Source organism: Protopterus annectens, chromosome 7.part1 (assembly GCF_019279795.1).
Source record: "Protopterus annectens isolate FY-2018-M chromosome 7.part1, PAN1.0, whole genome shotgun sequence".
Taxonomy (NCBI): domain Eukaryota; kingdom Metazoa; phylum Chordata; order Ceratodontiformes; family Protopteridae; genus Protopterus; species Protopterus annectens.
The window spans coordinates 388308571-388333324 of NC_056740.1; the positions used below are offsets into that span (position 1 = coordinate 388308571).

At 45.6% G+C, this 24754-nt stretch overlaps 1 protein-coding gene across 2 annotated transcripts in view; it reads right to left on the reverse strand.

Annotated features, from left to right (window-relative positions):
- Positions 1–24754, reverse strand: part of ARPP19 (cAMP regulated phosphoprotein 19) — a 238591-nt gene that overhangs the window by 48317 nt on the left and 165520 nt on the right. The window lies entirely within an intron of this gene.

Genomic DNA, 24754 nt, shown 5'->3' on the forward strand with positions numbered 1-24754 from the left:
TGCATCAGGGACTAATGGGAAGCTAGTAACTACTGCAAGACTCACGTCATACCTAGTCAGGAGACCAAGAGTGATTGATGCTGTCATGGAGTCTAATGCTTGAAGAACTAGTTTTGCTGGGACCCGGCTGCTCTGAAAAATTTGAAAGCAGGCTGAAGTCTGGACTCCAACATTTATTGTTATGCCTAAAGATGTACAAAGATGTATGGTGTAATCTCTTGCCTGTTCTAAGTGATGCCTTGTGGTAGCAGTGAGGAGCCAATTGTCAAGACATGGAAATACTCTAAATCCTTGCAGCCTTAGATGAGCTGCTACCACTGCCATGCATTTGGTGAACACCTTGGGGGCTGTGGCGAGACCAAAGGGCAGCACTCTGAATTGGAACCGACTGGCTCCTTGCTGGAAGCACAGAAGCCTCCTGGAGCTTTTTTCCATTTTTATGTGGTAAGAGTCTTTGAGGTTTCTAGAGCACATCCAGTTGTCTTTTTCCCCAAGAATGAAGTATTGACTGAACAGAGACCATCTGGAATTTGGTTTGCTGAACTGCCTTTCTGAACTGGTTGAGATCCAAGATGGGTCTCTGGTCCCGTTTTGTTGGGCACTAAACAACCTACAGTAAAATCCGGATCCTGTTTGATGACCCTTGTCTAGCAGATTTTGAATTTCTAATACAGCTGCTTCCCTGTGACTGGGTGGTGCATCTGAGATTTTGAGGGTAGTGATAAGGGAATTTTGTAACCTCTGGATATTATTCCCTGCACCCATTTGTCCATAGTTAACATTTGCCAAGAAGATTAGTGCAAAAAAAAGAAGGCCCCCGGGTGCCTCTGGAGAAGGGCAATCAGGCCCCATCAGGGTTGCTGGTAGGAAGTACCAGAGAAAGTTTTCTGGATCCCTGATGTTACAGTCCATTTCTGCATCTGGGGCAGAGTCTTGCATTGCTTCCCCCTCTGCCCTGGGGAAGTCCTTGCCTCGTGAATCTTGTAAAGGCCTTTTGGATTTTTTAAGCCAGTCTCCCACTTCTCTGGTTCCTGGAGCAGGGTCTGAGGAGTAGAGAAACATACACCTATGGCAGAAAGGGTCTTGCCATCCTTTTCACATCCGGCTAGTGTGTTTTACCTTGGGACCAAAAAGGGTAGATCCGTCAAATCGAGCATTGACAAATGACACTTTAAATAGCTCTGCAAAGTCACACGAGCACATTCAGAAGTGCCTTCTGATGGCTATGCCTGAACCCACTGTCCAAGTTCCTTTAGCAGAGTGCACAATGAGCCTCAAGGACGAGTTAGAGATTGCCATCAAGTGTAGCAAGTGGAGTTGTGACTGTCACGAGCCCCTTCAGCCACTGCTGACAGGGTACATGAAAACTCTGATCAGATTCCTCTCCAATCTGGCAAAGTGCACCACATAATTCAAGGACCTGAAAGCAAAGGTCGATGAAGCATAAAACGCAGTTCTCAAATCTATCCAAAGTCCTAGACTCCTTGTTAGCAGGATAGATAGTTGGACTTTCCTCAGCAAGTTCCTTTCTGGTGGCAGCCGCCATCACCATGGCCATCAACAGGAATCCCTTTGGACCGGTATGGCTCTATGGTATCTGGCATCTTCCATGCCCGCTGAGTGATCAACTTAATGAGCTAGAGATCCAAGAAGTAGAGGGCTGGGCATGAAAAGCCTCCAGGTATACAGACTCCAAGGAAAGTTGAATGGAGGACCAGCCACCCCTCTGTTTCAAGATTTCTACAATGCCCTGAAGGAATCAGGGGGTGACCTGGGGTGAAACTTTCCCACTCGTCAAAATCAGCATCTTCAGTGAAGGACTCCACCAGAGAGTTCAAGTGCTTCCTCTCTGCAGGGACTAACTGGGTGGGGTGGGGGATGATCCGGGAAGTATCCGAAGAGGCCACTAACTTGGGAGTAATCTGGGACTTCTGCCCTCTGCCATGGGGTTGAGACTGATGGTAGCTCAGGCAGAGGGGATGAAGAAATTAGTCTTTGCCATCCCTGTCGGGACAAAGTCCCCAATGGACAAAGCCTTCTCCATGATCCGGAAGCCCCCCACGTAGAGGGATGGGGGCCCAGAGCCAAAACAAGACTCTCAGAACCAGAGGCAGCCTCCGAAACAGAAGCCTGGGTAGATGCTACAAAGGCCCAAGCAGTGGGACATGGATGGTTTCAAAGGAAACTAAAGTGATCCATGCACCTCAGACCCAAGCAGAGAGTCTAGTCCCTGGGAGTCCTCTGGTGCTGAATGCTCAGGAGGAAGAGGAACTCAAAGGCAGGTCTCAGAACCTGAGAAGAGGATGATACTGGACCAGAGACCATAGCCGCGGGATAGTCAGACCAGACTCCAATGACTCAGTAACCATTGGAGGAGGACATGGAGGGATTGACCGGTTCCTACGCCAGTGTGACAAGGAAATTAGGACAATCCTCTCACCATCTGACACTGATCCACCAGTCTCAATATAGCGGCCTCAGACAGACTTAGGGGGTCTCACTTCCAAAAAGGAGCTTGGTGGCCTGTCTTTGAAGGGGTCAATAGGAGAGCAAGTAGTTCTTGGGAGCGGAGGCAGTCACAATTGCTTCTTCAGTGCTGAAACAGTGGGTGCCGAAGACGTAGCTGTCAGCTCCAATAAGAGTTTTAGCTTTGGAACCAGATAAACCTTCCAGTGCCGATGAGCTCCCAAGTACAGTGGTCAGTTTAAGTAATTTTGACAGTTCTGAAGAACTTGGACCCGAAGAAGGCCTCTTCTTTGATGAGGATGAAGATGTGCTAGCGTGTCGGTCCTGGACTCAGAAATAGCCTTGTCAAATCCAGATTTAAGGATTCCTTTCAAAATCAACTTGTTCTTTCTTTCAGTTGAGGTACAAGTAGAAAACCAGTGTCCTGCAGATGAATCTTCCCCAGATGATATACACACAAGGTATGCCCGTCAAAGTTGGGCATCTTACCAGGATACTTCTGGCACCTTTTAAAAACTGGAGGTGCCCTTAGAAGACTTGGGATGAGAAAGTTTTTCAGCCATTATAATGAAGGTAAAGGATACACAGTCATGCAACAAGGCAGAAATATTGGAGAGATTTTTTTTAAAAAGTGGACAGAGAAAAGGGAAATACCTAAAAAGGTAAGATTGTACCAACAATGGTACTTAAAAGGTTTACCAATGATAGATAGAAGGGAGAAGAAACACACCAACACTCACGCCAACTACGAGAGGAGCGGGTAGATAGAAGGGAGACCAAAAAAAACGACTACAATAGCCAACGCTCAAGAGCAGGATAAACATGTCTTGTCTGAGAGGTGGCAAAGGAGATCTGGGAGGTGGCAAAGGAGATCTCGGATAATTTCAGAGGCGCATTATGGGTACTGCCTGGCTCGAGAGTAGAGAGTGAGCTGGAAGGAATGGCAGTCTCTGTTCTGTGGTTCAGAACAGAACCCATTGTCAAGGACTGAGTAAAGAATGACATCAGATGTAATATTTAGCCCACTCAGGTGATGTATGGACAAGTGCACAGCACTATGTAGTTTCAGAGCTTTGGGGGGGGGGGGTGTCATCCAGAATCCAAATAAAAAGTTAGATTACAAAGAAGCACTTAATGGCAACTTCAGTTTATCAAAACTGAAACAAGGTCCCCTATTATTCATAAATGTATTAGTCTAGTATTCAAATCAGCAAGCCCACTGTAAATCTAGCATATACGAATGGAAACAAGTCCAAGTACTAAAGCAGTTTAGAACAGCTAGACAAAGTGTTAGCACCTCTGCAAACTTCAGCAAGTGTCCAAGTACAGTTCTGTAAGTAAGCAAGAGTTTTGTAAAATCTTACCATAACCACAGATGTTCTTCTCCATGTTGCAGTATTCTTACTGTGGGATTCTCTCAGGTGACCCAAATTTTGGCTCCTATATAAAAGCTTGTACTTGGTTGCTGCTGGTGTGTGGGACATCACATGTAGGACCATAAACTAGGGACCTTAAATAGGATGTCTGCGCGCACAAACCCAGAGCTGACTGCCCAGTCGGACAGTAGTCTAGGTAGTGCCAAATTGTCCTCCAGCCCAGTGAAATGCAACTGACTGCCCAGTACGACTATAGTCTATGTGATCCTATGATGCCCATAGACAGGTTGAAATTAATGCAGGGGCATTAGATGGGAGGGAAGGAATACTTCAACATGGAAGAGGACATCTATGGTTATGGTGTGATTTTACATGACTATTCTATGGTCTTCTACTCTCATGTTGCAGTACTCTTACTGTGGGAAGAGTACCACAGCTTAAGGAGGAAAGGTAGAGGTAGCAGATTCCAGAAATCCTTGGAGGATTACCCTTAGAAAACCTGCTCTGGAGATGTGGTCCAGTTTGTAATGCTTGGTAAAGGTATTTATAGTAGACCAGGTGGATGCCTCAAGGATGGAAGTTGCATCTAGGCCCTTGAAGAGGCTATTGCTCTAGTACAGTGTGCCTTGACCTCTTTATGCAAGTCCTTTCCGGTAGGAATAGCAGAAGCAGATAGTCTTCCTAATCCAGTAGGAAATAGTTTGTTTGGATACTGCCTTGCCCAGAGCCCTGGGATGGAAGGACACAAAGTTGTCTAGATTTCCTAATTACCTTAGTTTGTCCCAGTAAAACCTTAACTGTCTGTGGACAAAGTGAGTGCAGTGGTCTCACTGTCATTTTTAGGAGATGGAAAGAAGGTGGGTAAGTAAATGGACTGATTTAGTGATGGCTTGTTGACCTCTCTGGGCATGAAGGAGGGTTGGTGCACAGGGTCACCTTGTCTTTGGGGAAGACCGTGTAGGGAGGGTATGTCATGAGAGCCTTGTAACTCACGAGACCCTTCTGGCTGAGGTGAGGACTACCAACAGGACCATTTTCCATGTGCACATCTGCAGGGATGCAGAGTTGGCTGGCTCAAAGCAGGGCAGTGCAAGTTTTTCCAGAACATAATTTAGGTCCTAAGGCTGTGGTATGAAAGGTCTGCCTTTATGAGCTCCCACACAATGGTTAAAACTAGAGGAACATCTGCTTGAAAGGGATCCCCATGTCTTCGGAGACCACATTTATAAATGTAGAATCTCCTTGTGCTGAGTTTCCTGGCCTCCTGCAGGATAGATTGCACGTCCTCTGTGTAGCAGTGTCTGATTGGGACTAAAAGTTTACCCAGTAGGTTAAGCACAGCATCTCCCGGTGTGGAGGAGAGTTCCCTTCTGTTGTGGGAGCAGGTCCACCTTGTGGGGCAACTTGTGCCGATTGCAATTTGAGAGGGATTGAAGGGGGAACCAATGCTGCCTTGGCGAACATGGAGTCACCAGCAAGATTTTTTGACATATCTCCTGATTTTCAGGACTACTTTCTGAAGGAGGGGAAAGGAAGGCAGGCATACAGAAGTCCCTTTCATGAGATGGTGAAAGTATCCACTCTCCAAGCTAGAGGGGAGGGATCCTTGGTACAAAAAAAGGATCTCTATTTGTTTTGTGGAGAGGCAAATCTATTTGTAGTGTGCTCCACTGGTGGACAATGTCTAGGAATACTTGTGTAATATCCACTCGTGATGGAGAGAATGATCTGCTGAGAGCATCTGCTTGGTGGTTGTCCTGGTATGGGATATAGATTGCCTGCAGAGATTTGTTCCATGAGGCTAATTCCCAAATTTGCATTGCTAGCCTGTAGAAGGGAAGACCTGGTCCCCCTTGTTTGTTGATGTACCACATAACAGTGGTGTCTGAAGATTTGAAAGGGGGCCTGACTATAAGAGGGAGAAAGGACTTCAGGGCCAAGTGAACTGCTGTCATCTCCCTTATGTTGATGCGTTCTCAGGAGGGATGCTTGCCAGAGGCCGTGCACTGAAGCCATTCATGGTAGCCCCCTAGGCCAGATCTGAGGCATCTATGTGCATCCATTGAGATGGTATGGTTTGCTGAAGAGGTAAACCTGGATTCAGTTGTATCTGTTGAATCCACCACTTCAGCTCTGTTTTTAGGCAAGGTATGAAGGGTATTCAGAAGTCTAGAGGGTGGGTGTGCTGGGACGACACATTCTTCAGATACCACTAATTTTGTCATGTGTAGCCTGGCTAGTGGCAACATAGGTATTGTGGCTGTCAAAAGGCCCAGGAGGCACATGAAATGTCTGGCAGACAGGTGGTCAACCTGGAGAAGGTCCTAGAACAGGATGATCAGGGAAGTCACTTTGTCCTGAGGAAGGAAGGCCTTCATCAGGTTTGTGCGAATCCTGCATCCCAGGAAGATTTGTCCTGTATGTGGGGGAGAGGGATGATTTTGGCGAGGTTGAGTGTGAGCCCCAACCCCTGTAGCAGAGACATGGAGAACCATAGATAATTTGAGTGAGTCTTCCTCTTCTGCAAGAATGAGAATTTCGTCCAGGTACGGGTAGATTTGAATGCCCTTGGTCCTGCAGTACGCTATGGCTGGAGCACTTAGTGAAGAACCTTGGTGCAGTGGATAAACCAAAGGGCAAGTCAGTAAATTGAAAGTGTGAACAGGCTACAGCAAACCATAGGTACTTCCTGTTGATGGTATGTATGGTAATGTGGAGGTAAGCCTCCTTCAAGTCCAAAGTGGCCAAGCACACCTTGGGTGGCAATAGTGGAAGCAGGTATTGGAGGCGGAACATTCTGAAGGAAGGGACTTTCAGAAGAGGTTCAAGATAGATAAATCCAGGATTGGCCTCCATGGGTTGTCCTTTTTTGGTACCAGAAATAGCCTGGAGTAGAAACCCTTTCCTCCTTCATAGGTAGGTACTAGGCTATTGGCCCTAGGGCCTATATAAGCCTAGCCAAAAAAAGGTACCCTAGCTTTCGCCACCTAAGAACATTTTCCTGTGCCCCTGTCGAGCAGAGCCACATAGGTGATCCCCAGGGTGAATTTCCTATTTCCCATCCAATCAAAGATTTTTTTCTCGAGTGCCAATGAGGAGCTTTGTTCGATCTAGATATGTAGTTTGTTCCAGAGTATGGGAAGTCTCTGGGACAGGAATCTATCCCTCCAGCATGTTCCGTTTATTGTGGTGACAAGGTTTAGGTCCCTAAAGCGTGTTGGCCTGGTGGAACTGGTTCTATGGCTCCCAGAGCCAGAAGATCCTGGATAATGTGAGGAAATGGGTGGAGTTGGTTCTTGGGTGGAAAGGGAATGACCTGTGGTGTGGGTTTTTTCCTGCCAAGATAGGAAATATCCTTTTTCCACTATTGCCAGAACCCAACGGTCTTAGGAGATTCCTTTCCAGAGGGACAGACCGTGAGAGGCAGGCTGAGAGGTGGAGGTGATCAAGGCAGTCACACATGGTTATTTCTGTCCTAAGGGCTGAGAAGGGGCTGTCCTAGAACAGGATTGCCTCCTTGTCCATTTCCTATGTCTGGAAGATGAAGGGGTGGCATTGGTGGGGCTCTATCAGGACGTCTGAGGGTAATTCCCATATTTTGGTATTGGGGAGACAAGTGTTTAATATGTTGGAGTTACTCTTCTCCTGTAGGTTTCTTAAAACAGTTCTGCAGACTGTTTCCCAAAGAATTATGATCTAGTGGGGCATCCAAAATTTTGGATTTTAAAGTCTTCAGGCAGTGACTGGAGCCTAAGCCATGAGTATCTGTGCAGCACAGATGCAGAATCAGCACATCTAGCAGAGGCCTCTGCTGCATAACTGCATCTAAATAGAGTGTGCTTAGCAATTTGAGGTGCCAGGGAGAGTTTAGATGCCATTTGTCTTATTAGGAGAATTGGGCAAGGACAGTAGGGTTGTACCTTGGGATACCAAATCTAGGGCATATTTTACCATATGGGTATGGTAACTAATTGCCCTAAAAACTAGGGTAGAAGAAATGTCATCTTCTTGACCAGCCTGTCCATTACCTTGCTATCCTTGTCCAAGGGTAGGAGCGACTATAATGGAATAAGTCTAGACTGTTTGTCTGGGGCTACAGCTACCACTGCGGGGTCTGCAAAAGGGGTCTTTGGTAGAAATTTGTGGTGGTCAGGGTCCTTGTAAAAACTCAGGTCTCTTAGGAGCAGGTGGTTGACAGTCAGGTGTTTTTTTTTTTTTTTGACACTGATGCAAATGCATCCAAGTACACAGGATTCAGAGGGATGGGTAATGAAGGTGATTCAACCTGTATCAGCTCAAAATACCTTTTGAGTGGCTCTATATTATATAGCCGAAAACTTAATCTCGAATGCTCACGAGCAAATATGCAGGTACTCAAAATTGCTATTGTGGGGGCTGCACCCCCTGCTAAATATATATTCCAACTCAGAGATCGCACTACAGTGAAGAAAGGGCAAATATCCTGATCTCCACTGTACTGCGATCCAAAAAAATGAATACTGAATATCTGCATTTTTGCTCATGTGAGCGCTCAAGATTTTAAACTTTCGGTGATCTAAAGTAGACCCTTTTGAGTTTGTCAACTGGGTAGTATCCCAAATGCTCCCTCATTTGTTATAGTCTCTCCAAATGCAATGTCCTCTGGAGGGGAGTCTCCCTCTATAGAATCCTTATCAGGGGAGTGGTATTCCAAGGGGGAGGCTATTTGGGATGAGTATGTGACTAACTCAGGAGGAAGAGAATAAGGCTTCTTCCTGAGAAATGGAAGGACAGAAGTGGCAGAGGTAGGTCTTGGACTAAGTACAGGTATAATGGGAGCAGAAGAGGCTGAGGGCCATGAATGCCTGCATCAAGGACTGTGTGACGGACTGCCAGTCTGGTTGTCCCTCTGAAGAAACAGACAATGTTTTGTCTTGTCTCCTTTTCAAGGAAGTTGCTTTAGGAGAAGCTGTGGGCCTAGTTTCAGAGATCTGCATTAAAAAGAGAAAGGATCAGAATCCTAGATCACAGAAGGTAGCCCCCCCAGACCTCTGTAATAACAGATGTCAAAACCGCCTCAGTGGACATGATAGCCGGCACTTCGGAAGCGGCTTCCTCAATGGTTGGTGCTGAAGTAGGCAGCTCTAGTGGACGTCCCTCAACCCTATATTGGTGGTTGATGGGCCGTCCAGAAGGTCAAAGGTGACAGCCCTTGAAACCTTGGCCTTTTTTCTTGGCAGTTCCACCTGGGTGACAGACTTCAGCTCTATTCTTAATGTCAACTTTTTTTAAATCTCAGATTCTCCAAATACAAACTGAGGGTGGCTAGATGGTTTCTGAGCGTTTTGGGGACAAACGACTGGCACATGGCGCAGGTGGTACGACTGTTTGTGACCATTGCATATTTGGTTTGGCCGGGGAGTCTTATACGGGATTTGATGTCTGCATATGTAGTTACCTTTCTTAGTGGACATGGGCCAAGAACTGACAAAGAAACCAAAGCAAAAATATTAAGAATTCCCCAATGGGATACTTGGCTTTAGGGGTCTTGAAGAGGAGCGAAGCGATCGATCTGATATTAGACTGCGGCAGAAACATTAGACATCTGTGCGTGCAGACGTCACATTTAAGGACCCTGATTTTAAGGACCCTGATTTATGGCCCTATGTGTGATATCCCACACACCAGCAGCAACCAGGCTTAAGCTTTTGTATAGGAGCCAATGTTCAGGTTGCCCAAGGCGCCGGATCCTACAGTAGGAATACTGCAACATGAGAATAGGTCATCAGTAGATGCTTGAATGAGCTGTTACAGTAGCCTAAGATGCAAGAATTGTATCCTGCACAGGACAGGACAGACAGCTTCCAAAGTTAAGGCACCTTCCGTGTGCCAGAGTCTGCTCAAGCTCAGTTGACTAGGCAGGTTTAGGCTCCAAGACCTTCAGAGCTTTCATACAAACTGAGGGGGAGGTTGTGCCTAGCAATATCCTCAGGGCTCAAAAGTAAAAGTAGTGTCCATACCCTGGCATAAAACACACCAAAATGACAGTGATGTAGGGAGGGAGCGAGCAGCTACAGCAGCAGTGATCAAACATCTGTTAAGATAATTACTTAAGCATACTATATTCTTCACAGTGATCGCCCAAGTTATGAGTAGATTACCATAACTAAAAAGAGGTGGTAGTAACAGGAGCCCCTAGAGAATAGTCCTAGCAAAGCCTGACCTAGACCTACAGAAGGAATCTAGTTTTAGTTCACGCTCTTCCAAAAAGGGATATATTAACCCAAGGCCCTGGCAGAACAAGTCTGGACTCAAGATTAATAGTTTTATTGTGGTGGGAACAAGAGCTGTAGCCAGAAGCAACTGTTTATAGTCTTGACACAGGTTGTCCCCTCTTATCTTCACAAGAAATTAACTTATTTGGAATTTGAAAGATTTAGTTCCAAGACAGTACCATAGTTGTCTGGACACTCAGACATGAAGCAGTCTTCCCCTCATTTCAGAGCTCAGAAAAGAAAATAGTGGAGCAAGAACTTACAATAGATGCCATTCTCTGTTACAGTATTCTTTACATGAGGGAGCTGACTGCCCAGGTGACCAGGCATTGGTCAGTATACCAAAGTCTTACTACTGTAGGGTGTGAGGTACAGCTCATGTAGGCAGCTATCTGACATACATCAGTCGTACATGCACACCATCCTCAAAATTGATGCACCAGGTGGAGAGACAGTCCAAGGAAGAGAGTGTCAGTAGATCAAAGAACCACAGGAAGTGGGGAAGGAGGGTGGGACAGAACACTGCAACAAACAGGACATTATGGTAAATTCTTACACAACTATTCTATGCCCTCCTATTAATCTGCTGCAGTATTCTTTATATGGAGGGAGAATACCAAAGCGCTCAGAGATGGAGGTGGAGTTGGCTAAAGAATTTTCCAGGAAGCCGTAAGGATGGCCCTGGCAAACCCAGTCTTCGATCTAGAATTGGAATCCAGCTTGTAATGTTTAGCAAAGGTATAGCCAGAGGTCCAAGTAGCTGTTTCTAGAAAATAATTGGATTCTAGTTTCTTGAGGAAGGCACCAGAGGTCACTGCTCTGGTAGAGTGAGCTTTGATCAAACAGGGAGGGTTTTTTTCTATAGTAGGCATAGCAAAAAGAAATGGATTTGGAAATCCAGTTAGAGATGGTCTGTTTGGGCAGAGGCAATCCTAGAGCCCCGGGGTGGAAACAAACAAATAGCTGGTCAATTTCCTAATGGGTTTAGTTTTGTGAAGGTAAAATCAGAGTTGTCTATGCACGCACATTAGGTGTGCGCGTAGGATCCTCACTATTGTTTTGGGGAGAGGGGAAAATGCCTTATTTAAAGGCAACTCAACTACTCTGGGCGTGAAGGAGGGGTTGGTTTGAAGGAAAACCCTGTCTTTGTGGAAGGCCAAGGGGAAAGAAGCCATCACGGCCTGGAGCTTGGAGATTTGTCTGGCAGAAGTTATAGCTAGGACAGTTTTCTGGGTGCAGTGCGTTTTAAGGAGCTAGAGGACGCTGGCCAGCTCCAAAGGTGCAAGTGTCCGTTTCTCTAGCAAAGAGAAGATCCCGGGGGGAGGGGGGGGGCATAGGTCTCCTGGGAGGTCTAATGTGGAGGACTTGTTTGAGGAACTATTTGGCCCCAAATGTCAAGAGGCAAACATGTTGAAGTGGCTGACAAATGTGCATTTACTGAAGAAAAGGCAAAGTCAAAATTTAGCAACTCACAGGTATTAACGTAACAGAGGGAGACCCACTGATAGTGGGTCTAAGTTTCGAGAGAGAAACTTTTCGATTTGGACAGGTGAGATTTCCTTGCACTGGATTTCCTGGCCTCCTGCAGGACTTTAAGCACATCCTCAGAGACCAGGCATCTAAAAGGCATCAGGGCTCTATCACCCAGTCAGTTGTAGAGTTTCCCGGTGTGGGTGGATGAGGGAACCCTTGTTTTGTGTGGCAAGTCCATTCGGAGGTAACTTGTGATGACTGCCCCTGGCTAGGTGTAGGAGAAGGGGGAACCAATGCAGTCTTGGCCAACAGGCAGTCACCAGTAAGATTTTTGGTCTGTCCCACTGAATCTTCAAGTGGGAGTTTTGGAATAAGTGGAAGGGGAGGGAATGCATACAGAAACTTCCCCTTCCAAGACATTGATAGGCACCCACTTTACATGCCAGCGGGTGTGGTTTTTGGCACAAAATTTTGGAAGTTGGTTCAGAGGGAAGGCAAACAAGTCTATTCAACACCCCAGCAGTGGACTATGTCCAAGAACACATCCCTGTGAAGCATCCATTCATGGGCCTGTGTTGTGGATCTGCTCATGTGTCTATCAAACAGTTCTGTTTGGAAGGGATGTTGACTGCCTGTAGGTAAAACTGGGTCTATATCAGAAAAGCGAATGCTCTATCGAACTTAGAACTGTGAAAAGTAGTTTTGTACCTACCATAAATGTAGATGTTCGAAGATCCACATTGCTGCAGTCCTTACATATGGGTAGTCCGCTGTCCTCGGTCGGCCCTAATACCAAAGTATTAGGCTGACGTCTGTCATGGGCGCTTAGATCGGACATCAAGAGCATCAGGGTATAAAAGCGCATGACCGACGTCATATCCTCAGTCTTTTCTTGCCCCAGATGTCAGAAGGCCCTAAAAAGAAAGGCCACAGCCCAAAAACAGGATACCTCCCAAAAACATGCCCAACAACAACCATCACCCAAACTATATAACCATGTCAAACTACAGAGGGGAAGGAGGGACTGCAGCAATGTGGATCTTGAACATCTACATTTATGGTAGGTACAAAACTGTACTATGTTCTTCATCTCACATTGCTGCAGTCCTTACATATGGGTAGAATCCCAAAGCAGAGGTAAAGGGAGGATGGCAAAATCATAAAGCATTAGGCTGCTAAAATGCCCTGTAAGATTGCAGTGGCAAATCCAGCCCTAGACTTAGAATAAAGAGGAAGGTGGTAATGCTTGGGAAAAGTATGTACTGAACGCCAAGTGGCTGCTTCCAAAATATCTTTTGTAGCTACCCTTAGAAAGGCAGAAGTGGCAGTAGCTCTAGTGGAATGATGTCTGATTCCAGCTGGAATCTCCTTACCATGATGGGAATAACAGAAAGAAATACAAAACCCAATCCATTTAGAAATAGTTTGTTTTGAAACAGGTTTTCCCTGAGAACTCAAAGCAAAAGAAACAAACAACTGCTGAGACTGCCTGAACCCCTTGGTTCTGCTCAAATAATAACGCAACTGTCTGTGAATATCCAAAGTATGCAAAATCTTCTCCCCTTTATTTTGGGGGTTTGCATAAAAAGTAGGCAAATGAATAGTTTGGTTCAAGGCCACACTAGAAACCACTTTAGGCATAAAGGAAGGATTAGTATGCAAAGATACCAAAAATCAGGAAAGGTTCCACTGCCATAAGGGCCTGTAATTCAGAAACCCTTCTTGCAGAGGTAATGGCCAACAAAAAAGCAGTCTTCCATGATAAATACTTTAACTCGGCAGTAGCTGCAGGCTCAAAAGGTTGTAGAGTAAGCTTTTCCAACACAAAATTGAGATCCCAAGCAGGAGTAGGAGCTCTGGGGTCTTATGTTCTTTGCCCCTCTAAGAAATTGCTTAAACAAAGGATGTGAAAATAAAGGAGGGTCACAGTCATAGTGAGCAGAAATGGCTGCAGCATGAACCTTTATCGAGGAGAAAGACAAACCCTTGTCCAATAACTCAGTAAGATATTGAAGAGAAACACTTAAATCAGGCTTGGAAACATCAAAGTCCTTCGCTTTGCTCCAAAGAAAAAATCTCCTCCATTTATCAGCGTAAACTTTCCTTGTACTAGGCCTTCTGGCCTCCAAAATAACATTCAAAACTTGTTGTGGAAGCTGAGACCCTCCCGGGTCTAAAACAGAATATGCCAGGCTGTGAGATGCAGAGACTGAATCTTGACATTGAGGAAGTGATTGCCCTCCTGAGACAAAAGATGCGGAATCAAAGGCAGAGGCCATGGAGGCTCCCGCATCAAACTCCTCAGTAGTGGATACCAGTGCTGTCGAGGCCAATCCGGTGCTATCAGAATCATGGATGGCTTGTCTATTCTGGCCTTCAGGAGTACCTTGGGAATGAGAGGCAGAGGTGGAAAGGCACAGACATGAAGATTGCTCCAACTGAATGATAGAGCATCCACCTTCCAAGCTGTGGGATGAAACATGTTTGTGCAAAACTTTGGCAACTGGTAATTTAGTGGAGAAGAGAACAGATCTATGTCTGGAGTCCCCCATAACACTGTCAACTTTTGAAACACATGAGGATCCAATTTCCACTCGTGAGGATCCACAATTTGTCTGCTCAACACATCCGCTAAGGAGTTCTGTGCTCCTGGTAGAAACCTTGCCTGAAGATTGAGGTGTAAACTGAGAGCAGTCTCCCACAAAATCATCGCTTGCCTGCAAAGAGGGTACGAATGGGTTCCCCTTGCTTGTTGATGTACCACATGACAGTAGTGTTGTCTGTTTGAATCAACACCTGTCCTGGGTGAAGTAAATCCTTGAAAGCCATCAATGCAAATTGGACTGCTAACATCTCCTTCAAGTTGATATGCAAATGTTGAAGTCTGACAGGCCACGTGTCTTGCACCCATTTTCCATTGAGGTGTGCTCCCCAAGCCTTGTCCGAGGCATCTGTAGTTAAAATCTGACTCGCCTCTGGTCGGGTCACAGAGAGTCCCTTGTTTAGGTGACATTCCTGAGCCCACCACAAAAATTCTTTCTGAATGCAAGGTATTATCCGAATGACAGTGTCTAGATCTTGGCAGTGCTGTGTCCATACATTTTGAGATACCATTGAAGCTTCCTCATATGCAGTTTGGCATTGGGAAGCACCAGAATACAAGATGCCATGAACCCCAAGGCTTGAAGGACTGTCCTTGCAGTCAGCCTGGACTGTAGAGACATTTGATGGAAATAAAGAAAGGCTGCTTTGTTTGTCCGGGGTCAAAAGGCCATCTGGGAAGCTGTATTCAGTCTCACACCCAGAAAGCACATGTCCTGAGAGGGTACTAGACTGGACTTTGTTTCGTTCACAGAATACCCTAGGCATCTTAACACTACCATCACATACTGTAGATGATGCAGAAGTTCGTCTTTGTGTTGTGCAATAATCAGGCAATCGTCCAAATAAGGATAAATCTGTATTCCTCTTAACCTGAAAAAGGCCATCACTGGAGCCAGAACCTTTGTGAACACTCTGGGCGAAATAGATAAGCCAAAGGGCAATGCAGAGAACTGATAATGTAAATTGCCAGCCCGAAAACGCAGGTACCTCCTGCAACTGGGGCCTGATAGGAACATGAAGATAAGCCTCTGAGATCCAGAGTTACCATCCAGTGATCTTTTCCCAACAGAGGTAAAAGCTGTTATAATGTCAGCATTTTGAACTTTGGAATGTCCAGATAAGTGTTGAGGATAGATAAATCCAAAATTGGTCTCCACGTGTTCCCTTTCTTTGGCACTAGAAACAGGCGAGAATAAAATCCTAGTCCCACTTCTGACAGAGGAACTGGCTGTATAGCGCCTATTTGAAGAAGTAAAGAAATCTGCTTGTGAGCCTCTATCCTTTGCCGAGGAGGAACGTCTGGCATGCCTTTGAAAGGAGGTAATGTATGGAAATAGAACTTGTAGCCTCGGTTTATAATGTCCAATACCCATTTGTCCTGGGTGACTAAAAGCCAGTTTTGCTTTAAGAGTGCTAACTTTCCTCCCAAAGCAGCTGCCAGGGAAGAAGAATCTGGCAGCTGAAAATGCAGGTCATTGGGCCTGTTTACGAAAGGACTGGCCCCTGCCCTCAACTGCAGATTGTGCAGGTGAACTCCAAGTTCTAGGCCTGAATGTACTTTGAGCTCTGCCCCTGCCACGACTAGATCTACCCCTAGACTGAGAATCAGAAGGGTAGGTCCACCCCTTAGTAGGCCAATTTCTACTAAACTTTGGAGGTTGCACCTGCAAAAAATCTTTAAACAGTCTGCATGGACTTAGCCTGGTCTTCCATTTTCTTCAAAACCAACTCCACAGAGGGACCAAACAAAACTTCAGACTGTAAAGGGGCATCCAGAATTCTAGATTTAACATGCTCGGACAAATTCTGATCCTTAAGCCAGGCGTGCCTACGAAGAACTGAACCAGTGGCAGCCACCCTAGAAGAGGCCTGTACAGCATCAAAACCACACTGCAAAGAATGCTTACCCACCTGTTCACAGACATGTACTAAATCCTGCAATTCTTTACACTCTATGCCCTCTGCCAAAGCATCCACTTTAGATTTTAGCTGAGAAAGGAGGAAATTCTGATATTTCAACATATGAAACTGGCAATTTAAAGCCCTCATTGCTAAAGTAGAAGAGGTATATACCTTCTTACCCCATCTATCCAAAGCTCTAGCTTCCTTATCTAGAGGAACCGGATTCTTTACAACAGAAGCTCTAACACCCTTAGGCCCCTGACTAATAGTTTCTGGGTCCGCCCTAGGACTCTTATACAGATATTTATGAGCCTCAGGCACCCTGTAATACCTGTCCGGTTTAACTGGCAGGAGGCAAAGAATCTGGATTAAGGGAAGCCTCGAGAAAACATCTTGAACAACATCCAAAACAGGAGGTATAGCCAAGGGTCTATGCTGTGGTAAAAACAAGAATTCCCTAAGCCTCTTCCGTGAATCAGAGAAATCCTGTCCTTCCCACTTAAAATGCTCCCTCATGGAATGCAGAGTTTCTGAAAAAGAAAAATCCTCTGGAGGAGAAGCAGAAGGAGTGGAATCCTCTGCATCAGAATCAATAAGGGGAAAATCTTGAATATCTTCAGCAGAAGAGTCTGAGTCATCTGAGGCCTGATCCAAACTTTCCAACTCTGGCTCCACCCTGGGCCTCTTATCAGGAGGGGGCATAGAACCTCTAATTAATCAAATCTTCTGCCATTTTAAGCATGTGCTTTTTAGGCACAGACCCTGAAGTACCTGGAGGGACACCAGAGAAAGGCAAAACAGACCTGCCCTTAGAAGAAGCCTTAGAAATAGTAACAGAAGGCCTAACCACCTTAGGCATAGAAGGGAGAACAGTAACTTGAGAGGCCCCTTCAGCTTGACCTGACTCCTGTGAGGCCACATCCTGCAAAATCAAAGTTTCCCCCTGAGACTCAACAGAACCTTCAGCCGGATCCACCTGCTCCACTGTAGTTTCAGGACCGGGCGTCGAAACGGACGAATCAACCTGTCTAGGTTTCAAGGATTTGTCTTTGCGCAAGCGGGCGCCGGAGGATCCGACAGCATATTATAATTACACCGCTACCAAAGACTAACCTAGCACAATCTAACCTTCTTTATAGTGCACTTATTAAACCTAGCACAAAACCGACACCCGACTACGCCGTGGTCCGTCCCAAACAAGGAATGCAAAGAGAGTGATAATCCCTATGCGGTATCTGTTTCCCACAAGAAATACAATTATTCACTTTTTCTGACATCTGGAATTAACTGAGGCAAGAAAAACAAAAATATTCCCCAACGGGTACTTAGCCCAACTTGGTTTCGGTCTGAAACTCAAAATCGAAAATTTCAGAACGGCACTTGCAACGCTGCTTCTGCATCGGACCATGCGGCAAAAGACTGAGGATATGGGTCATGCGCTTTTATACCCTGACGCTCTGATGTCAGATCTCCATGACCGACGTCAGCCTAATACTTTGGTATTCGGGCCGACCGAGGACAGCGGACTACCCATATGTAAGGACTACAGCAATGTGAGATGAAGAACATCCTGAAAACATCGAAGGACTGGATCAGTTAATTTTTTCACAGGGAAAAAATTTGCAGATTCAAAAAATTAAATATAAATGGGGGGCTGTGCCCCCCACACCCCCAACTTAAATATACCAACTCTGAGATCACACCACAGTGGAGAAAACAGTAAAGTTCAGAGGACGACCCAGCGATTTTTTCCCCGGGGGGGGGGGGGGGGGACTCTGTGACACCTGAAAATGTCGAAGGCATGGAACAGTTTAAGGTTCAACAGAAGAGCATTAGCCATTTTAAGCGTTAACTATTCTAACAGGAACCCAGGAAAACTGGTTGTCAGGCTAGTTCCCAAACCTGTAAGGCTAATCTGCACAGGAGGTAGATTTTGTCCCTCCCCACTTGTTCACATATGATGAAATGGTCAGGTCTGTGTAGATCCTCAGCCATCCTGGGTTGAGGAGAAATTGAAGGACTAAATTGCTAGGATCAATGCAGTCATCTTACATTTATGTGATCCTTTTCCTGAGATGGAGACCATTTGCCTTAAACAGTATGTGGACCCAGCACATCCCCCAAACCTGCATCTGAAGCATCTGTGCATAGGTCTTGAGTTGGGGCAATGGGTGAATGGGGGAGTCCTGGGTTGATGGATATTTGCTGCAACAACCCTAGGAGATCTTTCTTTAAAAGCAGGGAAGGAACGGGATTAGAAATTTCAGAAAATGGGCATGTGTCCAGACTGCGTTCAGAAGCCAGTGAAACTTCATATTGAGTCTTGCCAGGGGCAGCATAGGGATGGAGAAGACCATAAGTTCTAGGATTCTGAGAAATTGCCTTGCTGACAACTGGTGTAGGGGAAGGATCTCTTCCAGAGCTCCAGAGCCCTTCGGGGTGGGGGTTGGGGGAGGAGAGACTTTTTTGTTTGGAATCTGCACCCAGAGAGACTATGCTGAGATGGGATGAGGATAGATTTTTTGAAGTAGACAGTGAATCCTAGATGTTGAAGGATGACAATGGCAGAGTAGAGGTTCTGCAACAGTTCCTCTGGGGCATTTGCCTAGAACAGGAGGTCGTCCAGCTAATGGAAGATTTGAATGCCCTGCAGTCTGCAGAGAGAAACTACTGGAGCTAAACATTTTGAGAAGACTCTTGGCACTGTAGAAAGACCAAATAGTTAGGCAGAGAACTGAAAGTGCCAGGATCACACAGACAGAAATTTCCTGAACTTGGGATGAATGGGAATATGTAGATAAGAGACTTTGATGTATATGGATGAAAGGCCTGTGAGAGGATCAGAGGAAAGTGTCTGAAGGGTGAGCATTTTGAGGGAGGGTACCTTTAGGAAGGTGCTGAGGAAGGAAAGGTCTAGGGTCTCCAGAAGCTTTCCTTTCTGGGAACCAGAAAATGCAAGAGTAGAAGCCTGTTCCTTTTTGGGGTGTGGGCACTGATGTGTTCCCTGTTTTAGCAGGACTACCAGTACTTGGGGGAGGGGGGTATCTTGTCTGCAGGAGGTTGCGCGATGCCCCTGAAGGGAGGCACTGTGTGCCAAGCCACAAAATGTGTGAGGTACAGGACCCAGGTGTCTTGAGGAGTCTGGAGGAACCTACTCAGCAGCATGGGGAGAGGAGGGAGCAGAGAAGCAATGAGGTTTCTTGCTCCCCTTGGTGGGCTTGGATTGGGAAGGCCTGGACAGAAAAACGTTTTGAAGGGTAGTTCCTGTGAAACTTTGGAACTGGAGAGACCATAGTATGTTTGAGGTCTTAACTCCTTGCTCTTTTCCTGCAGTGACTTGAAGAGATCTGCTGAAGACTCACCAAATTAGGCCAAGTAGTCAAGGGGGCATCCATGAACTTCACCTTTATGTTGTCAGGGATGGGTTGAAGACAACACCAAGCAAATCTCAGTACTGCGGCAGAAGTTGCAACCCTGGAGGTAGCATCATAGCTGCATTTTATGGAGTGTCGGGCCACCTGAGAGGATGCAGCAATTAAGGAAGAGGCCAAGGCTTTATTTTCTGAATCTGGCATTTCAGACACTATAGACAAGTATTCCCTGGAGCATGTCACTAGTAAGTCATAAAGCTAAAGTAGCTGAAGTGTGGATTTTCTTCCCCAACCTCTCTAGTTGCCCACTGCCTTGGTCAGAGGAGAGAAGTGGAAGGAAGGGACAGAGGCCTTGAAAGAGGCTACAGGAGCTTTAAATAGGAATTTGCAGTAGAGGGACTTCATCTGTCTGACTTCTTAGGGGCCAGAGGCTGCGAGTCAGGGTTTAGGGACATGGAAGCAAAGGCATCCAGAAAAGCAGGGATAACTGGAGGGAGAGCTGAAGGGCTAAGGATCTCCACCTGGAGGACATTGCATCTTTTGAACCCCAGACATTTGACAGCTGTCCCATTTACAGTGGTCTCATTTTTAGAACGGCTTCCCTCAAAACGATTACTCTTCCATAGGGAAACCAGTCCCATTTGAATCTTCCTCAGAGGAAGTGTAGTCTAATGGGGAAGGAATTTCCAAGTAGTAGGCTATGAAATCACAGTCCTCACAGGAAGAATCTTCCTCTTAAGTAGGTTGTTGTCTGACCATTTTGGGAGGTAGGACAGGAAATCCAGGGGAAGGGACCTGTAGGTTGGCCTCAGGGCCATGAATGCCTTGAATAATCCCCAAAGTTTTCCCACTCTGAGGGTCTTGAGGTGAGGAATGCTTGACTTTCTGCTTTTTCTTGGCAGGATAGTCTATCTGATGCAAAGTAGGGGGTCCAGATGTAGGCCTGTACTCAAGCACATTCAAGTGGACTTCTTCCCTCACCAACACCTGTGCGATTCCACCAAGGCCTTCCGACAGAATGAGTCTTGGCTCCTCCTGGACATCCGCAGCTGATGTCGAAGGCCTACCGATGTGCCGGCATCTGGTTCTAAAACAACCTGTAAAACTGGCTTGGCCTGAGGATCTGGGTCCAAAGTGGAGTGTTCTCTGGGCTATCATGTGCCTCAGGAGACATCTGCAGGGACAGGCACAGCTTCAGCTTCGGGCTTAGGCCTTTTTGTCTTCTGCTTGGTAGGCTCTGTAGTCAGGCCAGAGGAACCCTCCATCACGCTTTTAGCGAGAATTTAAGCACTACCTGTCAAAGTATATTGCGAGGGATGAAAGTTAGCTGCAAAGTGTCTTTGGGAGGAACAACTGCCAGAACAGTTATGGTTGTGGTGGGGCCCCAAGATAAAAAAAAAAAAGGCACCAAGAGTGACCATTCTTGTGTGGAACCTGCCTTCTAAATCACACTTCCCCTTCTTGAATGAAAGGCAAAAAAAAAAAAAAAAAAGACGCAGCACAAGACAAAAAGGTTCCCCAACAGGATAATTACCTTTTAGTGCAAAACGCGATTCTGGTGGCACAGTGACATCTAGGACTGGTGATCACTCTGGCAGCAAAAAAGTTCTGAGAATGGTGTGCACATGTCATTCATGGCCTATATCCGGCAGCTGCCTACATGAGACATGCTGCACACCCTACAGTAGTAAGACTATTGTAGTGCCTGGGCAGGCAACTACCTTGTGTAAAGAATACTGCAATAAATGAATAGGACATCACAGAATACAGAGTTTGGCAAGTAAACTTGAATACCACTTTAGGCATAAGGATTAGTTTAAGGAAATCCAGTCTCAGCAAATTGAGATATTCTTAAGGCTGACCCACCATAACATTGTGCAACACAGATATTCTTCCTGCAGAGATCAGAGCAACTAGTAAAACTGGGTTTCCATATTAAGAGCCTCAAGTCAGCTAGATAACTTGGTTCAATTGGAGCAAGTGTAGCTAACACAAAGTGAAGATCCCAAGGAGGAGCCACTACTTTTCTTAGAGGTCACTTATACAATCCAACCAATACCCCTTTCAAAAACATTTTAAAATGGGAATGCCTTGAAAGGGGATTTATGCCCAGACATGCTGAAATGACAACAACTGGACTGTGAAAGAGTAAGACTGGCCAGAGTAAATCAATTCAACTACTGTAAAAAAAAAACAGAAAACACATTCATGGCTATTGTATGCTGCTGGCACAAACTAGAAAGTCTTTCATTATCTAATACACAATTTTCTAGTACAGGCTTTCCTGCCTTCATTAGTACCTGCTGTATGTTCTCAGAAAATAGGTGCCTAAAAAGGTATTACGACCCTATCCTTCAAACAATCACATGAAGTTGTTAGGGGGTCAGAATGCACCACACCCCTGTTATTGTGTGGATCCAGTCTGTGGAAGCCTGGGGTAATAGCCTCTGGCCAACTCCAAAAGGGATAACCTTCCACATCTTCACAGGCACCCTGGATATCAATGGGAAAGGTGTGAAAGCATACAGGAACATTCCTGATGAAATAAAGAAAATGTTATCAGTTTTCCAGGCCTTCTTGCGTGATGCCCTGGAGCAGAATTTTGCCAGCTGATTGAGGCAGCAAAAAAGATCTACCTGAAGAACTCACAAATGGATCAAATCTTGAAGACTCCTTAATCTAGTTTCAATTTGAGAGGGTCTTTCATTATCCTGCTTAGCTTGTCTGACACAATTTTGCTCCAACAAAGTAGCAAGCCTGTAGAGTGAGAAATACCTATTAACCCATGCTACCATGGCTAGTCTGCAAAGGAGGAAGACCTGGTTGCCCCTTATGCAAGTACCACATCACTGCAGTGATGTCTGCTACAAGTGGTCCTTGGGATCACGACTTCTGTTTTCAAAGCCAAGCACTGGAATCAGAAAAGATCATGGCTATTAGTGCTGGGTGTGAAGATAGGAGGTACTGCCAGCTATGCTAGGAAAAGTAGGACAGTGGAGGTGTATGCTAGCACAGCTTGCTGGAATTATTTCAAGAATTATATGTCACTTTTATATCAAACTGATTTGTACAGATGCTTGTGTTAAAAACATGTTTCAAGTGTGCTCTGGTGGAAAGAAGTGTACTTGCATTATTGTAACCATTTGAAGTTTACACATTATAACAAAGAATACTAAAAGTTAAGAGGTTAATCTCAACCACCTGCCTGAGAAATAGTAAGAAAATTAAATAACTGGGCCTACGTCATAAAGAGGTTATCTTGGTTCTGAATCCAGCCACAGACAAGTATCTGTACTAGGAAGTTTCCTGCATTGTCATTGGGTTGACTTAATTACTGCTCTGAAAGGGTGGAGATTTGAAATGGTTTTAGGACATCCAGGAGCTGCAGCAGACCTTGGGTGGAGACAGAGACACAGACACAGACACAGACAGAGACACAGACAGAGACACAGACAGAGACACAGACAGAGACACAGACAGAGACACAGACAGAGACACAGACAGAGACACAGACAGAGACACAGACACAGACACAGACAGAGACACAGACAGAGACACAGACAGAGACACAGACAGAGACACAGACAGCTTCTAGCAATGGGAGGTTGCATGGGAACCAAAAGTCAGATGCCCAGATGTACGTGATGTCATTCTGTACAGAAGGTTTTAATATTAGAGGAGAATGAAGTCTCGGGGGCAGTGTTTCTTGGAACCTGAAATAGGATCCCTCACCTACTTCATCTTGCCTTGCTCTAGCAAGTGACCAGGGATATTATTTCTCTAAATCAGTCAGGAAAATTCTGAATCTTTCCAGCTGTATTTTTAATATTTCCTGTGATTGAAACTCTGCCGTTCTTATTAAATAGATTTAAACCTTTTACTGTGGCTGGTCCTTAGAAAAAGTACTTTAATCTTTGAGAGTAATTTCATTCAACTGGTGACAATGCAGTCACTCCTGAAAGTCTTGCTCCTTGGTCAACATTACCATTGGTATCATAAATGTCACTGTATAATTGGATTCCCTTTTAAGAGCCTTATAGTAACTGACTGGTGGCAGTGAATCTACCCTACAGTCTGGATAAAGTTGACTGAGCAGGTAATTGTGCTAGCCTTTCCCAGGTGTGTGGTGAGCTTTCAAAGAGTGTTGCTACTTGTAGCAGGGATACAAAGCACTAGTTTTACAGAGGGTGCTAGAGAAAGTACAGTTTTGTACCTACCATAAATGTAGATGTTAGAGTGCTAATACAGCTGCAGTCATAACAGATGGTTTTCCTGCCGTCAGGCGGGTCCTCGGTCGGCCGAATTCCAAAGTCTAGGTCCGGCGTCGGTGGTCGTCGCTTCTTCCTTGACGTCAGTGCGACAGGGGTATAAAAGACCCAACAGACGCCATTTTCTTCAGTTTTTCTTGCCCCAGATGTCAGGTGCCCCCAGAAGGAAGGCAATACATAAATTGATGCAATAATGCAATGCAGTATAATCACAAAACAGTAGTTGCAAGCAAATACACCATAAAAGAATACCCCAAATCAGGTTGTATGAGGAGGTGTTAGCCATTAGGCCTGTTCCAGAGGGGGAGGGAAACTTGGACTGCAGCTGTATTAGCACTCGAACATCTACATTTATGGTAGGTACAAAACTGTACTATGTTCATTGTGCACAGCTGCAGTCATAACAGATGGGTAGAATCCCAAAGCTAAAATAAGGGTGGTAGGCACTAGGTGGAACTAGGAGGAGCCAGGATGCCCTGCAAAACTGCAATGGCAAAACCTGCTCTAGATTTGGAGTATAAAGGCAGGTGATGGTGCTTGGAGAAGGTATGCACAGAACTCCAAGTGGCAGCTTCCAAAAGATCTTTGGTAGGAACCCCCCTGAGGAAAGCTGCAGAGGTAGCTGTGGCTCTAGTGGAGTGAGACCTTACGCCTGCAGGTACAGTTTTACCATGAAGAGAGTAACAAAAGCGTATGCAGTCGGCTATCCACTTTGAGATTGTCTGTTTGGAAATAGGCTTCCCTTGAGCCCCTGTAGCATAGGACACAGAGTTGCTCTGATTTTCTGAAAGGCTTTGTTCTGTCCAAATAGCGTAGTTGCCTGTGAATGTCCAAAGAATGTAGTAGCCTCTCCCCTTTGTTTTGAGGATTGGGGTAAAAGGTAGGTAAGTGGATAGCCTGATTCAAGGCTACCCTGGATACTACCTTTGGCATAAAGGAAGGGTTGGTTCATAAGGAAACTCTGTCCTGATGGAAAATGATGAAAGGCTGTACAGCCATGAGGGCTTGTTCAGAAACCCTGCGAGCTGAGGCGATAGCCA